Genomic DNA, 27,631 nt, shown 5'->3' on the forward strand with positions numbered 1-27,631 from the left:
CACTGAGGTTTACTTTCTTTATCTATAAATGATGTAGTTGCTTTGTCATTGTGGTTTGAAAACCAACTTTGTTACATACATAGTTTTATAACATTGCACATGCAATACATGAATATGCAAGTATGAATTCTTAAATTCCTATCTTAGTAACATACTTACACAATGCAAATCTGGATGAGATTCAGAATTTTAAAATATCTTGGCAGATTAAATCATCTTTGGCTGGCCAAATCAAATAAGATGACATTTTACTGGAATAAATGTAAAGTATTAGGTGAGAAGTAGGGCAGCTAAGTGACTCAGTAGATAGAGTGCTAGATTTCAAGTCAGAAAGACTTCTTCCTATGTTCAAATCTGAACTCAGGCAATTACCAGTTTTGTGATTCTGGCAAATCACTTAACTTTGTTTGTTTCAGTTCTTCTGTAAAATGAGCTGGGGAGGAAAATGGCAAATCACTCCTGCATCTTTGCCAAGAAAACCCCAAATGGGGTCAAAAGAATTGGACGTGACTGAAATGACTGAATAACAATAGATAAAAAAGAAAAATCAAATTAACAAGTATGAGAAGAAGGAGGTATACATGACTAAACAATCATTCATCCTAAAAAGACCTGAGGGTCTTTAGTTATATAGATAGCACAGAGAGGGGGGAGGGAAGGAGGAAGGGGGAGAAAGGAGAGGGAGGGAGGGAGGGAGGGAAGAAGGGAGGGGGAGAGAGAGAGAGAGAGAGAGAGAGAGAGAGAGAGAGAGAGAGAGAGAGGACAGTGAGACAGAGAGACAGAGAAACAGAGAAGAGACAGTGAGAAAAGAGAAGAGATACAGAGAGACAGAGAGCAGAGACAGTCAAATACACAGACAGAGAGACAGACAGAAGACACACACAGAGACAGAGACAGACACAGAAAGAAACAGAGAGAAAGAAAGAGAGAGGGGAGAGAAAGGAGGGAGAGACAGACAGACAGACAGACAGAAAGACAGACATAGACACAGACAGACAAACACACAGATACAGATGGAGAAAGAAAGAGACAGATTCCTCCACATACATCCATATATATGCATATTCAAAATTGAAACAATTTTGTTCTTATTTATAATTGTTGTCTTCCTATTGAATTTTAAGCCTTTCAAGGTCTGAGACTTAGTACTTAAAGGGTCTCTAGTGTTGCTTAGTCAAGGTGTAAGATGTAACAGCTCCTTCCAGATCCTTGCTGGGATTCAAATTTTGTCTTTGATGCTTAGTACCAGTATCACTTTGGTCAAGTCACTTAACTTCCCTACAATTCAATTTCCTCATCTGCAAAATAAGGTAGATTGGACCAGATGGCCTTCCAGTTCTCAATCTATGATGTTATGACTTCTTATGGTACCTGGCAATTGTAAGAGGATTCCCATAAATTCAAACAAGGAGAGAATATCAAGGAGGATGTGCTCAAGAGTGACAGATTGAAGGAGTGTCCAAGGACAATGAAGGACAAAATAAACAAACTGTTATATCTATGAGAAAAAAATGCTGCCAGAGTCAAAGGAAGCAGTGTGTGTGGAGGTGATGCTCTATCAATACACTTGTTCTGACTTTTCTCACCTACCAGCAGTCTCTCTGGTATGTCAGCTATGGATTTGGGCGTTTAACCAAGATGATTCATCCCTAAGCAATGATCAGCTCAGGATTAATTAAAAAGGGGCAGGAAGCCAAGGGTATTTGGCTTTCTTTAGATGAGGAGCTCTCCAAAGGCAAAGAAGAGGCTTTTATGATCTCCCAGTTAACAAAATTCCAACAATATACTCGGGGATGGGAGCAAGGTAAAGACATCATATGCCTTTCTCAATTCCTAATTGTCTCCTTTTAGATCTTGATTTGTCCATCTATAAATAAAGGAGGTAAGATCAGATACTCTTTAAGGACCCTTCCAACACTATGATTCAGAAGCAACATATTATAGTATAAAGAATTTTAGTCTTGTATCCACAAGGATTGGGTTCAAATCCCATTTCTGACACTTGCTAACTATGTAGTCATGGGCACTTCTGTATGATGGATATAAAAATACTTGTGAGTATAATACTTCCATTAGACTGAAAGCTGCTTGAGAACTGGAGGTGACTTTAAACTTTCTTTTTGCTCCCTGCTCTTAGTACAGTGTCTAGCACATAGTACCTAGAGTAAAAGTTGAAGTTGAATTTTCTTAACATTTATACTTACATTTATAACATTTTAATATAACATTTATACATATATATAACAAGGCTTACTATTTTCTAGACACCATACTAAGTGCTTTACAATTATTATCTCATTTGGTCCTCACAACAACTCTGTGAGATAGATGCTATTATTACTATTCCCATTTTACAGAAGAGGAAGTGGAGGCAAACAGAGGTTAAATGGCTTACAGGCATCACCACAGCTAGTAAGTGTCTGAAGTTGGATTTGAATTTGGTTTTTCCTTACTCTAAATACAGTGTTTTATCTATTGTTCCAGAAAATTTAGCTGAATTTAGTCAAAAGAGTTCATTTGTAACAGCTTTTTCATTTTGTTTTTCCCAAAGATCATTTCCTTAAAATGAACATTCCTGTTATGAGAATAAAGAAATGATGTCTAAGATGTATGACTACTAAACAGCAAACTTATTCATCCTTCAGATTCCTGTGCCAGTATTTAAATAAATACTTGTTGAGCAGCAATATAATATCTACCCCCACAAAGTTGTTGTGAGCTCAAATGAGATAATATACGCAAAGCACTTTGCAAATTTTGGAGCATTTATATAAAGCTCAGTTATTATTGTGATTCTAATTTAATCTGTGTGTCAACTAGGTAAGTCATTTAACCCTGTTTGTCTCAGTTTACTCATCTGTAAAATGGGGTGAAGAAGAAAATGGCAAACTACTCCAGTATCTTTGCCAAGAAAATCCTAAAATGGGGTCACCAAGAGTCATACATGTTCAAGACTCACAGTAACCAAAATTTAATCTCCCAAATAGTCTTCTCACCTAGAGAAAAATTACACTCTGAAACAAATCTTTGAAATTCCATATCTCTCACTCTCAAGGAAATCATCCTTTTAGAAAAGAAAACAGAATGACATACTATTAAATATGCACAGATATATACATATGCAGAAAAAAAAACATTTTTTGGTAGGATCCTTTCATACATCTCTCAGGGAAGAGAAGATAGCTAACAGTAAGATGAGTCTTAAAATATTAGACAGCAAAAGTGAGAACAGAGAACGTCCAAGTTAGAAATGACTTGAGAAGCCAACTAGTTCATATATCCCTGAGAAACATCTCTATAACATACCTTACAACCTTTGCTCATTGAGACGCAAGCCACGAGGGACTCCTGTAAAAGTCCTTTCCACTTAGCAACAATTCTAATTGTTGGAAAGCATTTTCCTGCTGTCCCACTTAAATCTATTTCTCTGACATTTCTACTATTCTAGCTCTCCCTCTTCAGGCTGAGCAGAAATAGTTCCATCTCTTTTGCATATAAAAGTTTTCTCATTTAATTAAATTATGTGTTTTTCAATTCATGAACATTTTTTCTCTTTCTCCTTCCCCATTTAGGAAGGAAGTAAGAAAAGGAAAACCCTTGTAACAAATACTCATAGTAAAGCAAAACAAATTCATATAATTTGGCCTTGACCAAAATAAAAGTCTCATTCTGCATCTTAAGTCCTTCAACTCTTCCATCAGAAGATGGAAGATATGTTTCATCATCAGCCCATTGGAATGGGGATGAATGAAAATTTTAAGCCATGCATAATTTTTTCTTTAATGTTGTTATTATTTCTTTTATTTATTCATTTATTTTTTTTTTTTTTTTGCTGAGGCAATTGAGGTTAAGTGACTTGCCCAAGGTCACACAGCTAGGAAGTGTCAAGTGTCTGAGGCCAGATTTGAACTTAGGTCCTCCTGACTTCAAGACTGGTGCTCTATCTAATTAATGATATTGTAAAAGTGGTTCTCCTAATCCTTTTAGTCTGTATCAGTTCATATAGGTCTTCCAAGGTTTTCTGAAATTGTCCCTTTCATCATTTCTTATAGCAATTATGTCCATTTATCACAAATGTGTTCAGTCATTTCCCAACTGATGTGTTTCAGACCTTTGCCATCATAAAAGAACCACTATAAATACTTTTTGTATATATGGGTCCTTTTTCTCCTTTTTTGATCTTTCATTTCAAAACTTTTTAAATACTTGAAGACAGCTTTATGTCCTACACCCAAGATTTCTTTTCTTCAAGCTAAACATTCTCAGATCCTCATGTCTCATGATCTGAAGATCCTTCCCACTCTGGTCTCATTCCTCTGGACATACCTCAAATCTATAATTTTGTCATGAATCAAAGTCAAGCTCACTGACCTAGTGTTTCCAGACTCTTTTCTTTTTCAAAAAAATTTGTTCTCCAGTCCTGTAGCACCTCTCCCATTCTCCATGATCCTTTCTAGATCATTGACAGTGAATCAGCAGTCACATAGGCTATTTTTGGTTATTTTTTCTTTTCTTTTCTTTCAATCCTTGGGAATGTAGTTCTTCAGGGACAACAGACTTGAGTGTATTGATGAGTTCAATAAGTCATGATGAAGTACAAAAGTCACAAAGATGGGTAATTGTTCAGAATGAATTCAAAGACTCAAATCATCTCCAGGTCAAGCAGCAAAGCTTTATTATAACACCATAAAGTGGATAAAGTTTCTAATTAACTCAAAATTATCAAGGAGGAAGGACCTTTTATGAAAAATGACTTCAGACAAGGTTTGCTAACTATGCTAATTGTGTAAGTCAGCAAAGGACCTGGTAGTCATGTTCATCTTGTTTTTACAAGACAGCCTGGGGAGATGACATCAATAGCTTAACCTGTGGATTGTATAAGGTAATGGGGGGTGTCAGTACAAGGTACAAGGTAAGTCTATCGGTACAAAATAATTCCACAAGATCAATTTGTTCCTCATTGGAGCCCATTCAGGCACTGGGTTGTTGCCAAGGACATGGTCTTTTGCTGGATTCCATTCAGCCCACCATGTATCAAGGGCAAAAAAGTGCTCTTTCATCTTATTAAATACTACAGAAATGTAGAGTGTTATTATTACATATGTCAACATAAAATATATTTGAAAACAATTTATTCTAAAATAAAGCGGATAATCACTAAATCATTATCACTGTTAAACCAGAGCTGTGGTTAGACCTCAACATAATAGATTTCAAGATTAGGGATTATCCCTAGTATGCTAATATGCTAATACTGAAAATGATAACACTGGGTATCTAAGCCCATCAGCATTTGCTTTGTAAACAGTGTGGTATAGTAAAGAGACTAAATTAATTTCATAGAACCTAAATCCACCTTCTCTAATTACTACCTATCTGTCAAGAACAAGCACTAATTAAAGGCCAGCTATTTTCCAGGCTCTGTTCTAAAGCTTTAACTTCTTCAGGTATTAAAAGTGAATGCATTTAACTATGAACCTTTCTGAGCTTCAGTTCTCTCAACTGTAAAATGGGTCTCATAATACTGATTTTTTCAAGATGGTAAGAGGAAAGCACTTTAAATGCTAAAAATATAAAGTGGCATTAATATTTAGGAAAACAGGAAAATGTCTGAAAATAAGTGTCCTCCTGCTGGCTTAGTGGTAACTCTGTCTTGACAGAAACCTCATGGGGCAGACTTTTTATAGAAATTGGCTTCTTGTAAGGAATCACCATCTTTCTTGTTTGTCTAGATTAGTCCAGTTATAAGCCTTCCAGGTATGGGGCAGCCAAGGCTCTAGCCCCCGGCTCTGGGTTTCTCTCCCAATCTCAGAAGCTGTCCATATAAGGAGTTCCTTTTCTATCATATACAAAGAGAAAAAGGCGCTTTTTGGAATAAAGAATAGGTAGTCAGGAAGGAGCCAATGGCCTATTTTGGGCCTTAACCAGATTGTGTTCCTCTGTGACGCAGAACACTGAATGATGAGCTGTTACAGAAATCTCTTCCAAAAAGAAATCCTGACATTGAGAAGCATGGGGGTGCAGGGCAAGAGTTGAAGCCTTATGCAATCCACCTACGAAGCTGGGAATCCCCTTCTATGGCCTTTTCAGTTCCGCTTCCAAATATTCCAGATGATGAAGGCCCACTACGTCCACAAGGCCCACCAACCATCTGGCTGTTTTTCACAGAGATTCTGAGTCATGAATTTTTCTAAGATGTTTAAGGGAATACAGAGAGTACTCTTACACTCACTCTAGCCCCCTGCTCACATGTACCATGACAGCATTACAAGCCACATCCGGAGGAAAGTCACATAGTCAGATTGACCTGAGAATTCTGAGAGCTTCTGATGGATACTTGGCAATAAATAATCTTGTCCTTCTCTGACTCCTCTCACATCCAGCACCATCCCCATCTCTCTTCTCCCACATTCTCTCTCTGGTTAAATTTTTTTTGAGAGAGGTTCTGGTTGCAGTTGCCTAACAGCAGGTGTAAAAGCAGATGAGATTAACCAGGGTACTCTTTGGTCTGCCTCAGAAAGGATGCCATACTATAAGTAATTTATGTTATAATTGGCATTATAGTCTCAAATTTTGATGGGCTTGTGATTTTACATGTGTGAATATTTTCTCCACTGATCCAGATAATAATTAAGTATAATTTTGTAGATTATCTGAGAGTTGCATTCAAAAAAAAAAATCATCAGCCTGTGACAAGCCAAATGGTAAACCTTAGCACATTAATTAAGCTAGTCTTTATACAATTTCATAATCATTTTCAGTCCCATATTCTGACTCCTTCTAACTTGCTTTATTCTAGCAAAAAGTGCTCCCTATTAGGATAGACTTTAGGAGTCCAAGGTCACATCTTGCCAAATACCTCATGATGAAATCTCAGAACAGAACTTGGAAGGAATTTCCAGCTAATAGACTTGACAGAGTCAATAGTTCATTTATTTTGCCAATTAGGAAATATAGTTTCAATTTCCTTATATTCACTAAATATAATACATCTGAAGTTAAAAGGGACCTTACAGGTAATCTCCCAATGACTTTACTTTCCAGAGGAGAAAATTTAGACCTTAGAGAGAGCAGGTTCTAACAGATAATAAGTAGCAGAGTCTAAATTCAAAAATCAGACAAATCTAGTACTCTTTTACATAATGATGCTCCATAAATATCTCAATCACTTGATCAATAACCACCTATTAAGTATCTATATACTAGACACTGTTTTACAAATAGTATCTCATTTGATTCTTATATCAACCCTGTGAAGTTGGTATTATTATTATCCCCATTTTATAGATGATGAAACAGACAAATGGGAATTTCTTTAAAGTGACTTTCCAGGACCATAGAGCTAATAAAATATCTGAGGTAGAATCTAAGCTCAGGTCTTCCTGATTCTAGGCCCAAAGCTCTATCCATCATATCCATACAACAACCTAGCTAGCAGAGTAAAAGAATGAGACTGGCTGGCTCAACCTCCTCTTCCCAGGGTGTCTGTATTTGGGAGTCTTCACCACAGTTCTACAGTCTGATCTTCACCTTTGTGGATGTGACTTTCTAAAAATGGGAATTGGAGGGCAGCCCTAATGCTATTACTCTGTTATTTCGGTCTCAATACAGGGACAAAATGAGGCACTCACATTTATAAAGTCACTGATCAATTAACAAAAGCATTATTCTACCCTAACATAGCAAGGATGTGCAGCAAGATATAGTCAGGAGGTGCCCTCTCTCTTTGTGGAAATGATTCTGGTCAGTAGGTCAGGATAAGGTGACTTCAGAAATCCACCATGTTCAAGGAGCCTAGACTCTACATGGTTGGGACTTTTTATGGCCTTTAATGGCTAGAAAACTGCCTCTGATCCTGCATCCTGATAATCCCAAGGACATCATTGTCTAGGTAAAGCTTCCCTATTTGTGGTTAGGAAGAAAGAGGCTAAAGAAACCCTAGTTCTTCATAATGGAGTTATTTTCAATTCTGCTAAAGGCAGAGCTCTCCTAAGGGGCTTGTCTTATTGGCTCCTCTGACCTAAAGAAGAATGGGGGAAGAGGGACTTAACAGATGTGAATCCAACAAAGGAGAATTTGAGGAGCATGAGTCAGGAATCAGTGTTAAGGGATTTTAGAAGGGGTTGGGAGAAGGGAACCACAATGAACATGTATGCAATGGCACATGGTTGTGTTCATAGAGGCCGCTTTTATGTAGTGGAAATAACCCCAGATTTATAGTTAAAGGATTTGTATTTGACTTCTACCTCTGCTATGTATTGGCTAACATTAGTCAAGTCTCTTCATTTTCCGTCTCACCTGCTTCATTTCTAAAAACAAAGGGGCTAGACAAAATGATTCCTAAATTCCCTTTAAGTTCTAATTAATGTTAGTGGCAGTGGAAGGAAGGGATTGCCCAGGCACAATTAATTTAGAGAGATCTGGAAGCATAAAGAAATTCTCTGAATGCCCACAGAAAGTTGCTTGCAGCAAATGTTAGAAACTCTTGATATAACTCAAACCCTTACCAATTACTATATCCTTCAACCACAAATTGGGGATAATAGTACCTTCCTTATTGGGATTACTTTAAAGATCAAATGAAATAATTTGTATAAAATAGACAGCTAGATGGTAGGAGTTTGAACTTGAAAGTCAGGAAGATCTGAATTCAAATTTTGCCTTGAACATTTACTAAGTATTAGTAACTAGACAAGTCATCTAACTTCTCCGTGCCTCAGTTTCCTTATCTAAAATGAAGATAATAATAGTAATAGCTACCTTCCAGAATTGTTGTGAGGGAGAAATGAGATATTTGTCAAATTCTATGCAAACTTGAAATTGTTATCCTTCAACATACATGTACCCAACTCCTTCTTATGTATTCCATTCCCTGCTTCTGAGTCCTTCCTGAGTGGGAACCTTTTGGCCACAGACTTTCTCCCTTGTCTTACCAGGAAGTTATCAATCTGTGAAGACATGAATTTATGACATAAAACACTCTCAGTCTATAGTAACTCCCACTTATATAGTGTTGTAAGGTTTGTAAAAATTACCCACATATATTACCATTCAATCTTCACAACAATCTTATTAGATAGGTTCTACAGATGAGAAAACTGAAGCAAAGTTTAAGTGATTTATCCAGGACCATTCTGTTAATAAATGTCTAAGATAGGATCTGAATTTAGGTCTTCCTGACTTCAGGCTCTGTGCTCTATGGCTGCTGATAGGTCCCAGCCTAAATTCAGGGGAAACCTAGGAGACAATTGTGTACATTAAGGAAGGGAGGAGGGGATTGGAGAATGAGAGGGCCAACCAAGAAGCCCAGATGAAGCATCCTTCCCAGCATGGGACAGAGGATGGGATATAATTTAAAGCAGAAAGAGGTCCTCCTAGGTTACCAAAGGACAGATAATTTATATTCTTGGCTTTTCCTCCAGGCAGATATTCTTATAGAAAAGTACCATCCACCCCCACCATTACCTCAGAAATCCCTGTTCTGAGTAGCACCTTGGGCTTAGACTGGTAAAGTCAGAAAAGTAATTATATCAATTCATCTAGGGGTAATCATGCTCTGGGAAATCAATTTGTGCCCACACACCTCACAAGGGACTGATTCATAAACCACAGTACCAATTTATTAATTTACAGTGAGGCATCTCACACTTTTACATCAATTACATTGACCAATCTAGCCCCAAGCATCTTTTTTCCCTTCCTTCCCTCCCTCCAAACATTACTTTTTCTAAAGAAGAATATCTGTACTTTCTAATAGACTTGGGAAAACCAAAGGGTAGAGAACCTATTTTTATTTATTGAATTATCTTTAGTGTTCTTCTTAAGCCACTACAAAGTGACCCTAACATAGAACACTGCTATTTCCATAGCAAGGGGAAAAAAATTCTCAGCCTTATCCACTGCCAAGTACCAGGATAACTTGTTTTCTCTTTGTCTTTTACACTCCTCTCCCTCTCCACTCCCTCAACTCTACAAACACACACCAATACACACACACAGAGAGAATGACAGAGAGAATGAAAAAGAGAGAGAATGAGACACACACAGAGAGACATACAAAGAGAGAGGGGGGGCCAGTGAGAGACAGAGAGACACAAGTTCCCTTTCTCTTCCATTGAGAGGTGGCGGAGAGATGAAAACTAAGATCAGTAATGCCATTGTAATGAAAAGCCCACCAATTAGGAGTCAGCTCTGACATTAACTTGATGTGAGACCTTAGATGAGTCACTGAATAAAGCTCTGAATTCAGAGTCAGGCAGACAGGGGATCAAATTCCATTGACTAGCTGTGTGACTAGCTAGTGTAGACACTAGTTTAAGTGCCATAGACTCTTTCAGATTCTGTTTTGTCATCTGTGAAATAGAGACAATCCTAACATTTATGTCACAAAGCTATGGAGACACAAATGAAAAGCTGTGTAGTATTTTGCAACTCAAGCACAAACAAATGTTGACTACCACCATTCTCTCCAGACCTTAGTTTCCCCATATGTACACTGAGAAGGTTGGATGATTTCACAGGTTTTGTTCAGTGTGGAATCTGGGGATTCTGATTATAAGAATTCATCAGGGGTCAAACTCTCTTTAGTCCTCCAAGGAAGGGAATTGGTGGGCTTGGTACCTTGTCAGCCTTTAAGGAAAGGGAACTGGAAGCTCCCTAGAATAGCATCCACTGTTTTCTATCTATGCTTCCAACCCTTGCTGCATCTTTTGCTCAAAGAGGTTCTGAAAGGGAGGATGACTCAGCCCTTGGCTGCTCAAGCTGTCAGTGTAGGTGCTTTCAGGACATCTGAATTACTGAGTCTGCCTCTTCCTCAGCAGCTCCAACTAGGGCTTGGGGCCCAAGAGCAGAGTTAGGGGGCCCCTAGTCTCTTATTCCCCTATTTGTCCCTTAGCCCCAGAAGCCCAGACACCAAGGATATAATCAAATCATAGTTTTCAAATTGTACATTTTACTAACCCTAATACATTCCTCCTGCCCAAGACAAGGCAAAAGCAAGATTTCTCTGGATATATTCAGTCATACATAGAAATGTTAGAATTGAAAGATCAGGTTAGAGCCATTCCAGTGAAGTATAGGGCCACAGCTAGGTGGTACAATGGACAGAGCTTGGGGCTTGGAGGCAGAAACAGCTGCCTTCAACTCCAGCCTCAGACACTTAAGCTATATAGGCAAGTCACTTAAACTCTGTTTGCCTCAGTTTCCTCAAATGAATAATAGAGATCCTAATAGCACCTACTTCTCAGTATTGTTGTGAAGCTCCTTTGAGATAATATTTGTAAAGGGCCTGGCACATAGTGGACACTATGCAAACAACAGCTGTTATTACCATTGCTGTATTTTCAGATCGTAGTTTTTAATATTTGCCTTTTTCAGGACTAGTCCATCAAGCACTTTAATGATTTCTTGATCCAGCTCTTTCTCTACTCCCACTACCCTCCCTTTCCCCCACATACAGGGGCTTCATCACTTCACACCTGGATTACTGAAAGAGTCTCTGGTGGATACTGAAAGGCCTCTGAAAGAGGCCTACTTCAGGCCTCTCCCCCTCCCAGTACATCTCTATTCAGCTACTAAAATGGTTCTCCCAAAGAGCAAGTTTGACTATGACCCCCACCTCTCACCTGCCGCATTTGATAAACTTCAGCAGCTTCCTATTGTCTCCAGCATCAAATATAAAATTCTGTTTGGCATTCAAAGTCCTTCATAACCCAGCCCCCCTTATTTTTCCAGTCTTCTTATACCTTATTCCCCCAGTTTTCTTATGCCTTATTCCCCAACACATACTCTTTGATTCAGCAACACCAGCCTCCTTGCTCTTCCACACAGTAGCATGCCTAGCCCTCTCTTACTGTAGCTATGGACCTCTGGTTTTCTATAACTCCCAAACAAAACCCAAGCTTCTACAGAAAATCTCCTCCCAATCCTCAATTCCAGTGCTTTCCTCTGATAATTATTTCCTTTTTGTCATGTTTATAGCTGGTTTTGTTTGTATTTGTTTGCACCTTGTCTTCCCCATTAGACAGTAAACTCTTTAAATGCAAGGACTGCCTTTTGTCTCTTTTTGCATCTACTGTGTTCAGTATAACATCCAGCACAAAATTGTCTCTTAATGAATCTTGACTGATTGATTGATTCCCTCTCTTCTCCCTCACCATGTATCCTCAAGTCTTTTGCTTCCATCCACAGATTTCTTTTGAAAGGAATTTTTGCCAACTTCATTGGATGTCCTGGATATTATAAAAAAAATCATAAGGTTTTGAAATATATTACTATTTAATTGATGCTTTACTCTGATGGAGCTAGAAGAATTGAAGAATTATTGAAAAGGAGAGATTGAGGGAAGGAGCTGTAGATAGTCATAGCACTCTATGTTGGGAACAACTAATTTATCTCCTTCATTTTATGTGTGAAGAGACTAAGACCAGACTTCATCTTATCTATTTTTCTTCCTCTTAGATCTTAGTTTAAAAAAAATACATACTTGGAAATTTTCCTCCCATCAAAAAATGAATATATTAGAACATTAGTGTAGAAAGACTATCCATTTCAGGCATTAAAATGCTTTCCACAGAAATTGGAAAAATTAATATTTAAATTTCAGCTGAGCTGAAGAAAAAGGAATTAAGAGATTTCAGAAATCCAGTATTCTAGCTGCTAAAGTATCTCAGTTGATATTTAATTCAACTCACAATTGAAAAGGAATACTTTTGCCTTTGCAGATTAGATGAAAAAGAAACTAAAAAATCTAAACTTAAAGAATAGATGGGTCAAAAAACAAATCATAGAAATAATAAATTCAGTGAAGATAATGACAACAAAAGGAAACAACATAGCAAAGTTTGTGGGATACAATCAAAGCAATAAAAGCAGAACTTTTGGAAAAATTTCTATCTCTGAATGGTTATATCAATAAAAGAAAAAATTAGTAAATTTTTAAAACTACAAAAATAATAAATATATATATTTCCAATTAAACATCAAAATAGAAAATCTGAAAATCAAGGGAGAGATTAATAAAACTGAAAACTAAAAAAAGCAAACTAGTAAAAAAGAAGATAGTTCTATGGGGGAAGCAACAAAATAAAAAGAATTATTTTTAAAAAGAAAGAAAAAACCAAATTAGTAGTATCAAAAATTAAAAAGGTGAAGTTACAACCAGGAAGATGAAATAAGAACAATTATTAGGAACTACTTTGCCCAACTAGAAAAAATATGTGTGTCAATATTATTATATATGTCAAAATATATAAATATTAATAAAACTGACCATCTAAATGAAATGGATGTATATTGACCAAAAAACAAATAGCTCAGATTAACAGAAGAGAATCAAGAATATTTAAATAACTCCCCTTAGAAAAAGAAATAGCATGAGCTATGAATGAGCTCCCTGAGATAAAAACAAGATTAAAAACACCAGTATCAGAAGTATTTACAAGTGAGTTATATAGCAAACATTTAAATTAATTCCAATTCTATATAAACTGTATAAAAATACTTAAAGAGTCCCCTAAATTCTTTTTATAGATGACATTTCTAAGATATAAATCTGGTTTTGATACCTAACTCAGGGAGAACAAAAACAGAGAAAGAAAATTAAAGATCAATTTCCCTAAAGAATATAGATTCAAGGAGATTACACAATATATCACAAAAATCATACGCTACAAGCAGATGAGATTTATTCCTGGAATGCAGAACTACTATATTAAAAAAAAAACTATTAGCATAATTGACTGTAGCAATAAAAAAGCAACAAAAACTATATATGACAATTTCAATACACACAGAAAAAATTTTTTGACAAAATGTATCCATTCCTATTAAAAACACTAGAAAGTATAGGAATAAATGGAGCTTTTCTTAACATGATGAATAGAAGCTGTTTAAATTAAAAACAAGCATTGTTTACAATGGGGATAAACTAGATCTAATAAGATCAAGGATAAAGCAGGGATGTCCATTATCTTGATTATTATTCAACATTGTACTAGAAATGCTAGCTGTATCAATAAAGCAATGAAAAGAAATTGAAGTAACAAGCATAAGCAATGAGGAAATGTAGGAATTAAAATTGTCCAACATATAGTAAAAAAAACTGAGCTCTGAACCAATGACCTTGGCTTCTTTCAGGACCTTGTATTTGTAGAGTTTGATGCCAAAATATGCAAAACAGGCATGGTAAAGTACAGAATCTTATTTGTTGACATATGATGCATAAGCAAAAATGACATGTCAGCAAGGTCACAAGCTGGGTGAAGCAAGGAACATCTCCACTGACTAGGTATTCAAGATAGTCACTTGCTCATGTTGGACAAGAAAGAATGATCAGGAGATAGAAAAATAAATTGGAGGATTTTCCATGTAATTGAGTTTCCTCTGTTAAACTGACCTTGGTCATCATGATAAGGAAAAACGAGGATGGAAGTCTTCTAGTTGTCTTCCTATGATTGAGCAAGTGAATTTACAATTTGCTTTGGGGCCCAATATACAGAATTTATAACCAGTACTCTATAGAATCATATCAAATTGATTAATACTGATTGGAGTCCAAATGTATTATTTCTCACAGAAATAAAACCATCACTCTTCACAGATGAAATGATAATCTACCTGAATAACCCTAGTGTGTCCATTGAAAAGAAAAACCTGGTCAAAAGAACAACTTTAGGAAAGTTACAATATATATTTTATATATCCCTGTACAAATAATAATTTCTCTATATTGCCAATAAAATCCCAGTGGGAAGAGTTAGAAAGAGAAATTCCATTTAAAATAACTGCAGACAGTAAAAAATGCTTGCAAGTCTACCTGCTGAGATATATCCAGGAACCACATGAACACAATTATAAAACACTCTTCAAACAACTAAAAATAGATACAAGCAATTAGAGGAATAGTAATTGCTCATAGGTAGGTTGAACCAGTATAATAAAAATGACAATATTCCCTAAATTAATTTACTCAGTCCTATACCAATTAGATTATCAAAGAATTGCTATATAGGGCTAAAAGAAATAATAACAAAATTCATCTGGAAGAACAAAAGATCAAAAAGATTAAGAGAATCAATGAGGAAAAAAAAATGATGGCAGGCAGCCTAGTAGTATCAAATCTCAAACTATATTACAAAGTAGTCATTATCAAAATAATCTGGTATTGGATAAGAAATTGAATAGCTATTCAATGAAATAGATTAAGTACACAATATACAGAAACAAATGAGGATAGTAACCTAGTTTTTGATAACTGTTAAGATTCCAGCTATTGGTACAAGAACTCATAATTTAACAGAAGTGAAAAGTACTCTGGAAAAAACAGGGTATAGACCAGTATCTTATACTTTTTACTATGTTCAACATGGGTTTATGATTTAGATATAAAAGGTGATATCATAAACAAATTAGGGGAACATGGAAGAATTTACCTATCAGGTCTATGGATAGAAGTAGAGTTCATGAACAAACAAGAAACAGAGACATTCAAAGTGATAGAATAAAATCATCTTGTAAGAAAAAATGAAGGTTCAGAAAAACCTGAAAAGACTTGTATGAACAAATGAAGTGACTAGAACCAGGAAAAAACAAGAACAGAAATATTATAAAGATAATCAACTGATAATTGATCAATAAAATAATCCACCACATTTCCAAAAGATTCATGATGAAGGATTTTAAATAGAGAACTGATTGACTTAGAATATAGATTCAATCTTTTTTTCTTTCTTTTTTTTTGATCCCCTCTTCAGAAAATGATCAGTACAGAAATATGTTTTGCATGACTTTTATGTGTAATGGATATTAGAATTCTTGCCCCCTTTTTGGACAGCAATTGGAGTTAATGATTTGCTCAGGATCACACAGCTAGGAAGTATTAAATGTCTGAGTTCAGATTTGAACTCAGATCCTCTTGACTCCTCCATTCACCGTGCCAACTAGTTTCCCTAATTCTTGCATTTTTAATGGGTCAGGGAGTGGGTAAAGGGAGTTTGGAACTGAAAATAAAAATAAAATTGAATTAAAAAAAAAAAAGAAAAGTAACCCTTTGTATAACATACCAGACAAGTATCATATGGCCCTGAAGGCTTGTTACCCTATGGCCTACAGCCCCATCAAACCCTTTCAATCAACATGGACCTAGTTCTATTCTAGGTACTAATGACACAAAAAGATAAGTTTCTACCTATGCATTAGGAAAATCTTTAAATTTATTCAGATTACAACTCATTAGGTTCTCTCAAATGCGGTTAAGAGGCTCATCAAATCCCTGATAAACCCACGTTACCACATGCATGGGAGGTATGGTACAGTCTTTATTTTACCCAACAAAAATATAAAATAAAATAAATTTTAAAACCTTACAGAAGACCAAAGATTGAGTCAGAAACATGTAAAATACTCACAATAGTCCTTCAGCGCCCCACTAACTCATGAAAAGAAAATGAATTTTGAGGGGGCCATTGGGCCAAGATCTCGAGTTCTTCTTTCTTACACAATCTACAGGTTAGCTAGTTGGTCCAGTGGATAGAGCACTAGCCCTGGAATCAGGAGGACCTGAGTTCAAATCTGTCCTCAGATACTTACTAGCTATGTGATACTAAGCAAGTTCCTTAACCCCAATTGCCTCCAAAAAAGAAGAAAAAAAGGAATTTATACAGTACCCCCTGCCCAAGGCCTATAATACTCTGAGAGGTAGCTAGGTATTGCAGTGAATAGAGTGTTAGGCCCATAGTCATGAAAACTTGAGTTCAAATTCAGCCTCAGACATTTATTAGCTATGTGACTTTAGAATGGGCTACTTAACTTCTGATAGTTTCAATTTCTTCAACCATAAAAAAGGGATAATCTACTTTATAGGATTGTTGTTAGGATCGAATGAGAAACTTATAAAGTGTTTAGCATGGTACCTGATGCATAGTAAATGCTATTTAAATACTCCTTCCCTTCTCTTTTTCTATCCACTGATTAAAAACTTACTCCCCCAGGTGTTAAACATACATTGGGGGCTACTGAATAATAATAACATCAATAATTTATATAATGCTGAAAGATTTGCAAAGTGCTTTACAAATATTATTTTTATTTGATCTTCACAACAACCCTAAAAAGTGGTTACTATTATGCTCCCCATTTTGACAAATGAAAAAATTGAGACAAACAGAAGTTAGATTATTTGCCTAGGGATCCAGAGTTAAGATTCTGAGGTCAAATTTGAACTTGGGCTCTTCTGATTCCAGATCCAGTGTTCTCTTCCCTTCCCAGCAGTCTCCTTCCCATTAGTTAGTCCATATATGGACTTCTATATGGCAAGCAATATGCTAAATATTAGGGTTCCAAAGAAAGGCAAGAAATAATTTTTGTTATATATGAACTCTAAATCTAATGGGTGACACAACATGCAAATGACTATGTTTATAAAGTTTTTAGAAACAAAGAAGGAGGGAATCAGCAGAGAGAAGACATTAGCATTAAAAGGGATCAGAAAATACTTCTTGTATAAAAGGTAGAATTTTAACTGGTATCTAAAGGAAGCTAAGAGGGAGATTTGAGAAGAGAGAATTTCAGTGAATTCATAGTCAGTGGAGTACATGGAGTCTAGATATGGGATTTTTGAGTAACATCACGAAAGTCAATTTATGCATTGTATGTGGGCATGAGTAAGGTAGAGAAATACAGAAAAGGTGGGATAGATCAAGATTATGAACTTATGTATGAACAGAGAATTTTACATTTTTCTCCAGGAGGCAATAGGGAGTTAATTGAATAGATAGATGCAGAAGGGGGAATTGCAATGTTAGACCTACATATTAGGAAGATCACTTTGGGAGTTAATTGGGGGATGCAGTGGAGTGGGGGTAGACTTGTGGCAGATAGATTAATTTGTAGACTATTACAATAATCAAGGCAGGAGGTAATGAAGGCTTCAACCTTGAGGAGAAAAGTCTGGGAGGTAAAGGAGAAGAGGATGCAAGCATTTACGTGCCTACTAGGTGCTAGGTGCTATGCTAAATGGTTTACAAATATCTCATTTGATAATGTGAAATAAACAAGAGATGTTACGAACATTTTATCAAAAGTACTTGGCAATATATTGAGTATGGGGTTGAGAATGAAGACGTGAGGATGACAGATTGTAAACTGAGTTGACTGGGAGGATGATGGTATTCTAAGAATATTAAGAAAGTTGGAAAGAGTAGAGGGGTGGGGATGGGAAGAAGATAATGAATTCAGTATTGGACCTGTTGAGTATAAGATGTCAACAGAATATCCAACAAGAAAACCAATTGGCAGTTGGATATGTGAGAACAGAGGTGAGCAGAGGAGTTAGGGCTGGATAAATAAATTTGGGAATCATCAGCATAGAAATGATAATCAAATCCTAAAAGATGATATGATCATGAAATGAAATTATATATATATATATATATATATATATACAGAGAGAGAAAGAGACAGAGACAGACAGAGACAGACAGAGAGAGAGAGAAACAGAGAGAGAAGAGAGACAGAGAGCAGAGACAGACAGACAGAAAACACACACAGAGACAGAGACAGAGACAGCCAGACACACATACAGACAGACACAGACACAGACAGACACAGAGAGAAAGAAAGAGAGAGGGGGAGAGAAAGGAGAGAGAGAGAGAGAGAGAGAGAGAGAGAGAGAGAGAGCAGCCAGAGCAAAGCTCTTGGAGTTATGGACAGTTAGCAAGCACAACTTAGATGGAGATCCAGCAAAGGAGAGGAGCAATCAGAAAGATAGAATAGGAGAGAATAGTGCCATAAATATCAAGGGAGAAGACAGTATTAAGACAGAGAGATGATCATCAATTTCAGAAGCTACAGGGAGGTCAAGGAGAAAGAGAATTGAGAAAAGCCTATTGGATTTGGTAGTTAGGAAGTCATTGGTAACTTTGGAAAGAACAGTTTGAATTGTATGTTGAAGTTGAAAGCCAGACTGAAAAGAATTAAAGAGAGTTATGGCAAAAGTAGAGGCACTATTTTAGACAGTCTTCTCAAGAAGTTTTGCCACGAAAGAAGGGAAGGATATGAGATAATCATTAAACAAGATACAAGAATTAAGTGAGAGTTTTTAAGGATGGGGAGAAATAGGCATGTTTGCAGAAAATAGAAAAGGAGCCAGTAGACAGAGAGAGAGAGATTAAAGATAAGTGAAAGAGTAGGGATGATAGAAAGATAATCTTTCGGAAAAGGCAGGATGAAATGAGATTGCTTGAACAAACTGAAAGGTTACTTTTGATAAAAGATAGGGTTTTCAAGGGGTTAAAAGAAACTAGGCCCAGGTGAGCTACATGCTGGGTTCAAAATTATCTTAAATATGTGTTTCACTACTGAGACATCTGTAATCATCTGTAGATGCTGGTTATCTGTGGAAAATCCTGGATAGCAAGAGAGGAAATGAAGTGCAGAAAATAGGCAAATACTCCAGTTTCAAAAGAAAAAATTAAGTATCATCTCCAGGTTATAAGTTGGTGAGCTTCAGAGTGATTACTTGGGGAAATTACAGAACGTATAAAAAGAATAGTTTGGGGGCACCTCAGAACACATAAAAAAACAGATTTTAAAACAACCCAATTTCAGAGAAAAAAATTGAATGAGACATAAATGAACATCCAAAGAAAATAAATTCAAGGCCCCATGCATTCACAAGTGAATTTTGTCAAACATTCAAGAAATAATTAATTCTCGTATTTTATAAATTGAATTCAAAAATAGGAAAAGAAAGGATCTTTCTAAATTTCTTCTATGACAAAATATTCTTTTGTCTAAACTAGAGAGAATTATGACAGAAAAAGGAAACTATAAATATCCTTAATAAACATAGATTTTAAAAGTATTTTTAAAAATATTGGCAAAAAGGCTAAAATAATATATCACAAAGCCTATGGTCTATGTCAGGATTTCAGGGTAGATTTAATATTAGGGAAAAAACTTAATCATATTAAAAACAAAATCAGTAAAATTTTGACAAAATACATGCCCAATTCCATTAAAATGACTAGTAAATAGGAATAAATAGAACTTTTCTGAAAATAGGTAGCATATATTCATAATAAAACGTTCCCATTATATATGAGAGAATGGTGTAAGCAGCAATAAAAGAAGAAAAGTAATTGAGGGAATAATTATTGCATTTTTTCAAATGATATGTTGGCTCTAGAAAGACAACTAAAAATTAATTGAAGCAATAACTTCAACAAAATTGCAGGATATAAAATAAATCCACAGAAATCATTAGCATTTCTACATGACACCAATAAAACCCAGTAGGAAGAGATACAAAGAAAAATTCCATTTAAAATCACTACAATATGTATAATTTGGGATTCTACTTTCCAAGATACAAACAAGAGCCATATAAATACAATGATAAACCATTGTTTATAGAAGTAAGACTAGAACTAGGTGGTTGGAAAAAATATGAATTGTTCATGGGTGGGACAAACCAATATTTTTAAATGATAGTACTATCTAATTTACTTATTCAATGCCATACCAATCAAACTAATAAGAGATTACTTTATGGAACTAGAAAAAAATCACAAATTTCATGTAGAGGAAAAAAGGTTAAAAGTCTCAAGATAAAGAATGAAAAGAAATGATAATAAGGTTCCTCACAGTTCCAAGTCTCAGATTATATTACAATAAATGTTTTTCTTGTTCTTTTATCGTTGGAATCCTTATAAAGTGATAAATCAGTTGCCTAATTTAGCATGGTACTTAGCAAATCCTCTAGCTCACTAATGTATTTAAGTACTCATCGGAGTTCACACTTTGGGGAGATTCCCAAATCAGAAACCCATAATCCCACTCTCAGATCCCATAATCCCACTCTCTTGGAAAAGGAGTCAACCTTTTACACCCAGCATAAATAGAGCTTCACTGAGCCAGTCAGGGTCATTTCAGGAGAAGCCCTCTCTCGGAGCCAACCAGATTCCTTCATCCCATCTCACACCACTGTGGTGGCTGGCCTCCTTCACTTCCCTCACTGAGACCAAAGCTGGTCTGAAAGGCTCTCCACAAGGAGACAAGACTGGGAAGGAGCATCCGGGAGATTGAGAGCCAGAAGCCCTCTCCCGGAGTCAAGAGAGATTCATTCCAACTTTCACCTTGGTGCTGGCTGGAGACATTCAGAGGGAGCTAGGAGTTGAAGCTCAAGACTTTAAAGGACACAATAGAGAATTTGGATTTTAACTCCTGGCTGCATTTGGAGTGATTATTGCTTTCAATTGAAACGAAGGCCACCTCCAGAAAACCTCCCCAAGAAACCTGCTCCCACAGAGAACCATCATATTTTAGTAAAGAAGAACAAGAATACCATATTTTATTATTATTATCATCATCATTATTATTATAGCTTTTCATTTACAAGATATATGCATGGGAAATTTTTCAGCATTGACAATTGCAAAACCTTTTGTTTCAACTTTTCCCCTTCTTCCTCCCACCCCTTCCCCCAGATGGCAGGTTGACTAATACATGTTAAATATGTTGAAGTATAAGTTAAATACAATATATGTATACATGTCCAAACAGTTATTTAGGTGATAGCAAAAAAGAATCAGACTTTGAAATGGTGTACAATTAGCCTGTGAAGGAAATCAAAAGTGCAGGTGGACAAAAATAGAGGGCTTGGGAATTCTATGTAGTGGTTCATACTCATTTCCCAGAGTTCTTTTGCTGGGTGTAGTTCATTACTGCTCTATTGGAACTGATTTGGTTTGTCTCATTGTTGAAGAGGGCCACATCCATCAGAATTGATCATCATATAGTATTGTTGTTGAAGTATATAATCATCTCCTGGTCCTGCTCATTTCACTCAGCATCCAGTTCTTATAAGTCTCTCCAGGCCTTTTCTGAAATCATCCTGCTGGTCATTTCTTACAGAACAATAATATTCCATAATATTCATAAATCACAATTTATTCAGCCATTCTCCAATTGATGGACATCCATTCAGTTTCCAGTTTCTGGGCACTACAAAGAGGGCTGCCACACACATTCTTGCACATACAGGTCCCTTTCCCTTCTTTAAGATCTCTTTGGGATACAAGCCCAGGAGTAACACTGCTGGATCAAAGAGTATGCACAGTCTGAGAACTTTTTGAGCATAGTTCCAAATTACTCTCAGAATGGCTGGATGTATTCACAATTCCATCAACAATGTATCAGTGTCCCAGTTTTCCTACATCCCCTCCAACATTCCACATTATCTTTCCCTGTCATTCTAGCCAATCTGACAGGTGTGTAGTGGTATCTCAGAGTTGTCTTAATTTGCATTTCTCTGATTAATAATGACTTGGACTATCTTTTCATATGGCTAGAAATAGTTTCAATTTCTTTATCTGAGAATAGTCTGTTCATATCCTTTGACCATTTATCAATTGGAGAATGGCTTGATTTCTTGTAAATTAGAGTCAATTCTCTATATATTTTGGAAATGAGGCCTTTAATCAGAACCTTTGACTGTAAAAATGTTTTCCCAGTTTATTGTTACCCTTCTAATCTTGCCTGCATTAATTTTGTTTGTACAAAAACTTTTCAATTTGATATAATCAAAATTTTCTGTTTTGTGATCAATAATGATCTCTAGTTCTTCTTTGGTCATAAATTCCTTCCTGTTCCACAGGTCTGAGAGATAAACTATCCTATGCCCTTCTAATTTATTTATAATCTCATTCTTTATGCCTAGGTCATGAATCCATTTTGAATTTAACTTGGTATACGGTGTTTAAGTGTGTGTCAATGCCTAGTTTCTGCCATACTAATTTCCAATTTTCCCAGAAGTTTTCCCAAAAGAATTCAAATAGTGAATTCTTATCCCAAAAGCTGGGGTCTTTGGGTTTATCAAACACTAGATTGTTAAAGTTATTGACTATTTTGTCCTTTGATCCTAACCTATTCCACTAATCAACTAGTCTGTTTCTTAGTCAATACCAAATGGTTTTGATAACCACTGCTTTATAATGTAATTTTAGATCTGGTACAGCTAGGCCACCTTCATTTGACTTTTTTTTTTCATTAGTTCCCTTGAAATTCTTGACCTTTTGTTTTACCATATGAACTTCGTTGTTATTTTTTCTAGGTCATTAAAATAGTTTTATGGGAGTCTGATTGGTATAGCACAAAATAAATAGATTAGTTTAGGTAGTATTGTCATCTTTATTATATTTGCTTGCCCTATCCAAGAGCATTTAATATTTTTCCAATTGGTTAGATCTGACTTTATTTGTGTGGAAAGTGTTTTGTAGTTTTGTTCATATAGTTCCTGAAGAAGTACAGCACTCTTCAAAATCTATAAAGAAATAAAGGGGGAGGAATGGAGAGAAGGGGAAGTGAAGAGTAGGGGAAAAAGACAAAGGAGGAATCCATATCTGGGGGAAGGTTAAGTAATAATAAAGCAAGTTAAGGAACAGAATTAAAACAATGAGTAACCAAAATAGGAAAATATGTATGTGGAGATGGGGTGAGGGGAGAGGAGTAGATATGTATGTATATGTATATATTTATATATGTATCCATAAATATTATTTTGCTTAATGTTAGCCTGCTTGGGGGAGATAGAGGAGATGAAAGGGGAAAAAAGAATAAAGTAAAAAATGTGTGCAGCAGAGAACAAAAGAATAACCTATAAGGAAGTAAAGGAAAGATGGACACTTATGAATATAATTTCTTCTGCTATTATATATCCCTTCTAATATATCCTCTACTATTATATATCCTAACAAATTTATTGTTAAATATTTTGAATTCTCCCTCATATTCTTCTGGGACATGACAATGTTCTGTTTTGTTTTGTTTTCCTTCTCTGTTTTTCTTTGTTTTATTCTGTTTTTTAATAAACCAAATTTTAAAAAACCAAATGGAGTCACAAAGGGTTGGACACAACTAAAATAATTGAATAACAAACCAATAAATTGGATCAGTGGCATCTCTCAATGATCAAAGACCCCAAAGTAGGGCTCACGGGCCTTCATATAATTTAGGAGAGTTCAGAGTTGGGTAGGAACTGAAATGAATGAAATCAATGAAATAGATAACATCATGACAGCGGGGACAGCATCATTGAATATATCAAGAAAAGTGAGGTTAGTAACCATCCTTCTCTATCATTAAATATTGCTTGATTGATTTATAGGATTTATCAGTATTCTGAGGATATTGTTAGTGAACCACGGATAGCAGATTTCCTTGTCTCCTAAGAAGGTTTGTTAGGGACATAATACCTTCTTTAATTGTACAAAGACAGGCAAGGATAGACATTATACCACATCCACTTGTAGACTTTTAAAGATAAGGCCTTTTAGCTTTACCTTTTAAACTAATTTAAATGAAAGCTGAATTCTTGAACTCATGATCTGAGCATACAGAATAGGATCATGTACAGAATAGAATTAAATATAAAATGATACAGTACTAATTTAATTTCTTCAAGATTTAAGGGATTAAAATAATACACATATTCATATGTATACACATTTTTAAATATATATGTGGTACACATATTTGTTTTATGTAGCCATATTGGAATTTTATTTTGCCTATAAAATTTCTTGCAAGAAATTTGTTTTACCTGAGCTTTTCTCCAATGGAATGAGGTGAGAGGAAGAAAAAATAGATTTTGTAATATTTTTAATAGGTGAAAGCAAGTAGTGCTACAGAGAGGAAATGTTACATTACTAGTTTTATTCAATTATTTTACTGTTTTTACAACTAAGAGTAATCTATAAATATATAAGGTAAAAACACAATAACTTTTTAAAAAGTCAATAAAACAAACAAACCCTCTCCCTACCAAAAAAAATGACACTAATATCTATTTCATCAAAAACAGATTGTGTAGATGTCTATTGATTTTTGTTTGTTAGTTTAAAGAAAATCTGCATTGTACCCACATTCTGTAATGAGTTGGAACCAAAATTCAAAATTGATCTAAAAGATATTTGATTAGTTTATATCCCATTTCCCATTCCCTGCCAGTATCAAACACTTATTTAAATGTATTTATGTGAGATTTATATGTAAATAGGCATTTGCAAGTTGTGTTACATTTTAATTTTTTTAAAATTGCACTGAAATAACTTTGTCAGAGTGAAGAGTATATAAGGCTGTTATAATAAAGCACCTGTTCTAAGCTTCAAAAAAAAAAAAAAAAACAGATTGTGCATACTAAATACCTCATTCCTTTTTCTTTTTTGACAGGATCAATAGATTTGTGGAGCAGAAAATGATGTATGTGTGGTGGGATTTCAGCAAAGCATTCATGAAGGGTCCCCATGATATCCTTGTGAATCAGGAGGAAGAGATGAGAGCTCAATGATTGTACTGTTAAGTAGATTCACATGTGGTCACATAACCTAATCCCTGAGTGGTGATGAACTGAAGAATGTAAACCTAATAGAATTCAAGTGTGTCTGTAAACTTCTCTATTCTTGGGAGATGTTAGGTATGACTATATCATTCCCATGCACAATGACTCTTCTACTTTCAGAATGAAATATAAGACTCTTCCATTTCTCATTTGAAGCTCTTTACAATCCAGTCTCTTCTTTCTTTTCTAGTCTTCTTACATGACTCCACTTCATGTATGTCCCTTGCCAGCCAGCTGTACTGGTCTACTTCTAGTACTTTTACAATGTGATGCCTCAGGTAATGGAGCCAAGATGGTGGAGAGAAGCCAGAAAGTAGCCTAAGCTTTCCCTACTTTTCCTCAGAAACAATGTTAAATTGAGTCTCTAAAAGAATTCTGGAGTGACAGAATCCACAAGAAGACAGAGTGAAACAATTTTTACAGCCCAAGATAACTTAGAAGGGAAAAAAAGTCTGTCTTACTTTGGTAAAAATGGAATAGAGTCCAGCAAGGTGGTATCTGAGCAAGTCAGTAGAAGGTGCTTAGCCACAATACAGATCAGCACCTGAGGCTTCTTGGTCCTAGATCAGCACACCACTGTCATAGCAGGTAAACTGCCAGTTCTGAAATCCAGGGAGCAAAAAGAGCAACTAGGCGGGGCCACCCTAATGCAGTGAGCTAGCCACCAGCCCTAGATACCCCATCTTAGAAAGCCAGTGACCAGGTAACTGGCCCCCAGTGCAAAAATCTTGGTACACCATGGGTGCTCTGGGGGTCCCGATAGCAAAATTCAACTTTTAAAAATGAGGGAGAGAAAAGAGCCCTAACCATAGAAAACTACTATGGTAACAGAAAAGATTCAAACACAGCCTCAGAAGAGGACCATCATACCTACATATGAAGCTTCAAAGAGGAATATGAATTGATCTCAAGCTCAAAAGATCCCTTGGAAAATCTAAAAATGGATTTTAAATATCAGGTTAGAGAGATAGAAAAAAACTGAGAAAAGAAATAAGAGGCATGCAAGTGATTTAGGAAAAATGATTTATAGCTGCAAAAGAAAACACAAAAATTGACTGAATTAACCAAATGAGAAAAAAAATCTGAAGAAAACAATTCCTTTAAAAGGCGAATTGGCCACATGCAAAAGGAGGCACAAAAGCTAAAGAAAATAATCCCTTAAAGTTAAAATTGGGCAAGCAGAAGACTCTATGACACATCCAGAATCAATTAAACAAAATCAAAAGGAGAAAAAAATAGAAGAAAATATAAAATATCTCATTTGAAGAACAAATGACCTGGAAAATAGATCCAGGAGAAATAATTTACGAATTATTGGACTATCTGAAGGCCATGATAATTTTTTTTTAATTTAAAAGTGTTGTGATATGAGAGCCACCTCCCAATAGCTGCTGGAGATCTAACTCAGACTGTAAAATGGATCTCTTCATGTGAGTAGGTGATGATGATAGATGTGAGTAGATGATACAAGGAGACTGAGAGGCAGTTGCATTGTCTAACCTCTCTCCTCTTTCTTCTGCCTCCAATTTATTTCATTTCCAGTCCACAAGTAACACCTGTGACAGTAAAGGCTGCTTTACAACTCCTTCAGATATTATTATTCACAGCCATAGAGGCTCTCAGAAAATTGATCTGCCCCTTCACCTAGTTATGGTCCTTAACATAAAAGCCCAGACAGCATATTTTAAGGAATTATCTTTTAAAAATGTTATTATTTTTATTACAGTTTTTTTATTTTCAAAACTTATGCATGGATAATTTTTCAACATTGATCCTTGCAAAACCTTGTGTTCCAAAATTTTCCCCTCTTCTGCCCCACCTCTTCCTCTAGCTGTATTTGCAAATAATCCAATATATATTAAATATGTTAAATCCAATATCTGCATATATTTTATACAATTATCATGCACAAGAATATCAAACAGGAAAAAAGAGAAATAAAACAAAGTGCAAACAAACAACAAAAAGAGTGAAAATGCTATGTTATGATCATACTCAGTTCCCACAGTCCTCTCTCTGGGAGTAGATGGCTCTCCTCATCACAAGATCATTGGAATTGGCCTCAATCATCTCATTGTTGAAAAGAGCCATGTCCATCAGAACTGATCATCATATAATATTGCTGTTGCCATGTACAATGATCTCCTGATTCTGTTCATTTCACTCAGCATCAGTTCATGTAAGTCTCACCAGCCTTCTCCGAAATCTTCCTGATGATCATTTCTTACAGAATAA

This window comes from Sarcophilus harrisii, chromosome 3, assembly GCF_902635505.1.
Source record: "Sarcophilus harrisii chromosome 3, mSarHar1.11, whole genome shotgun sequence".
Lineage (NCBI taxonomy): Eukaryota > Metazoa > Chordata > Mammalia > Dasyuromorphia > Dasyuridae > Sarcophilus > Sarcophilus harrisii.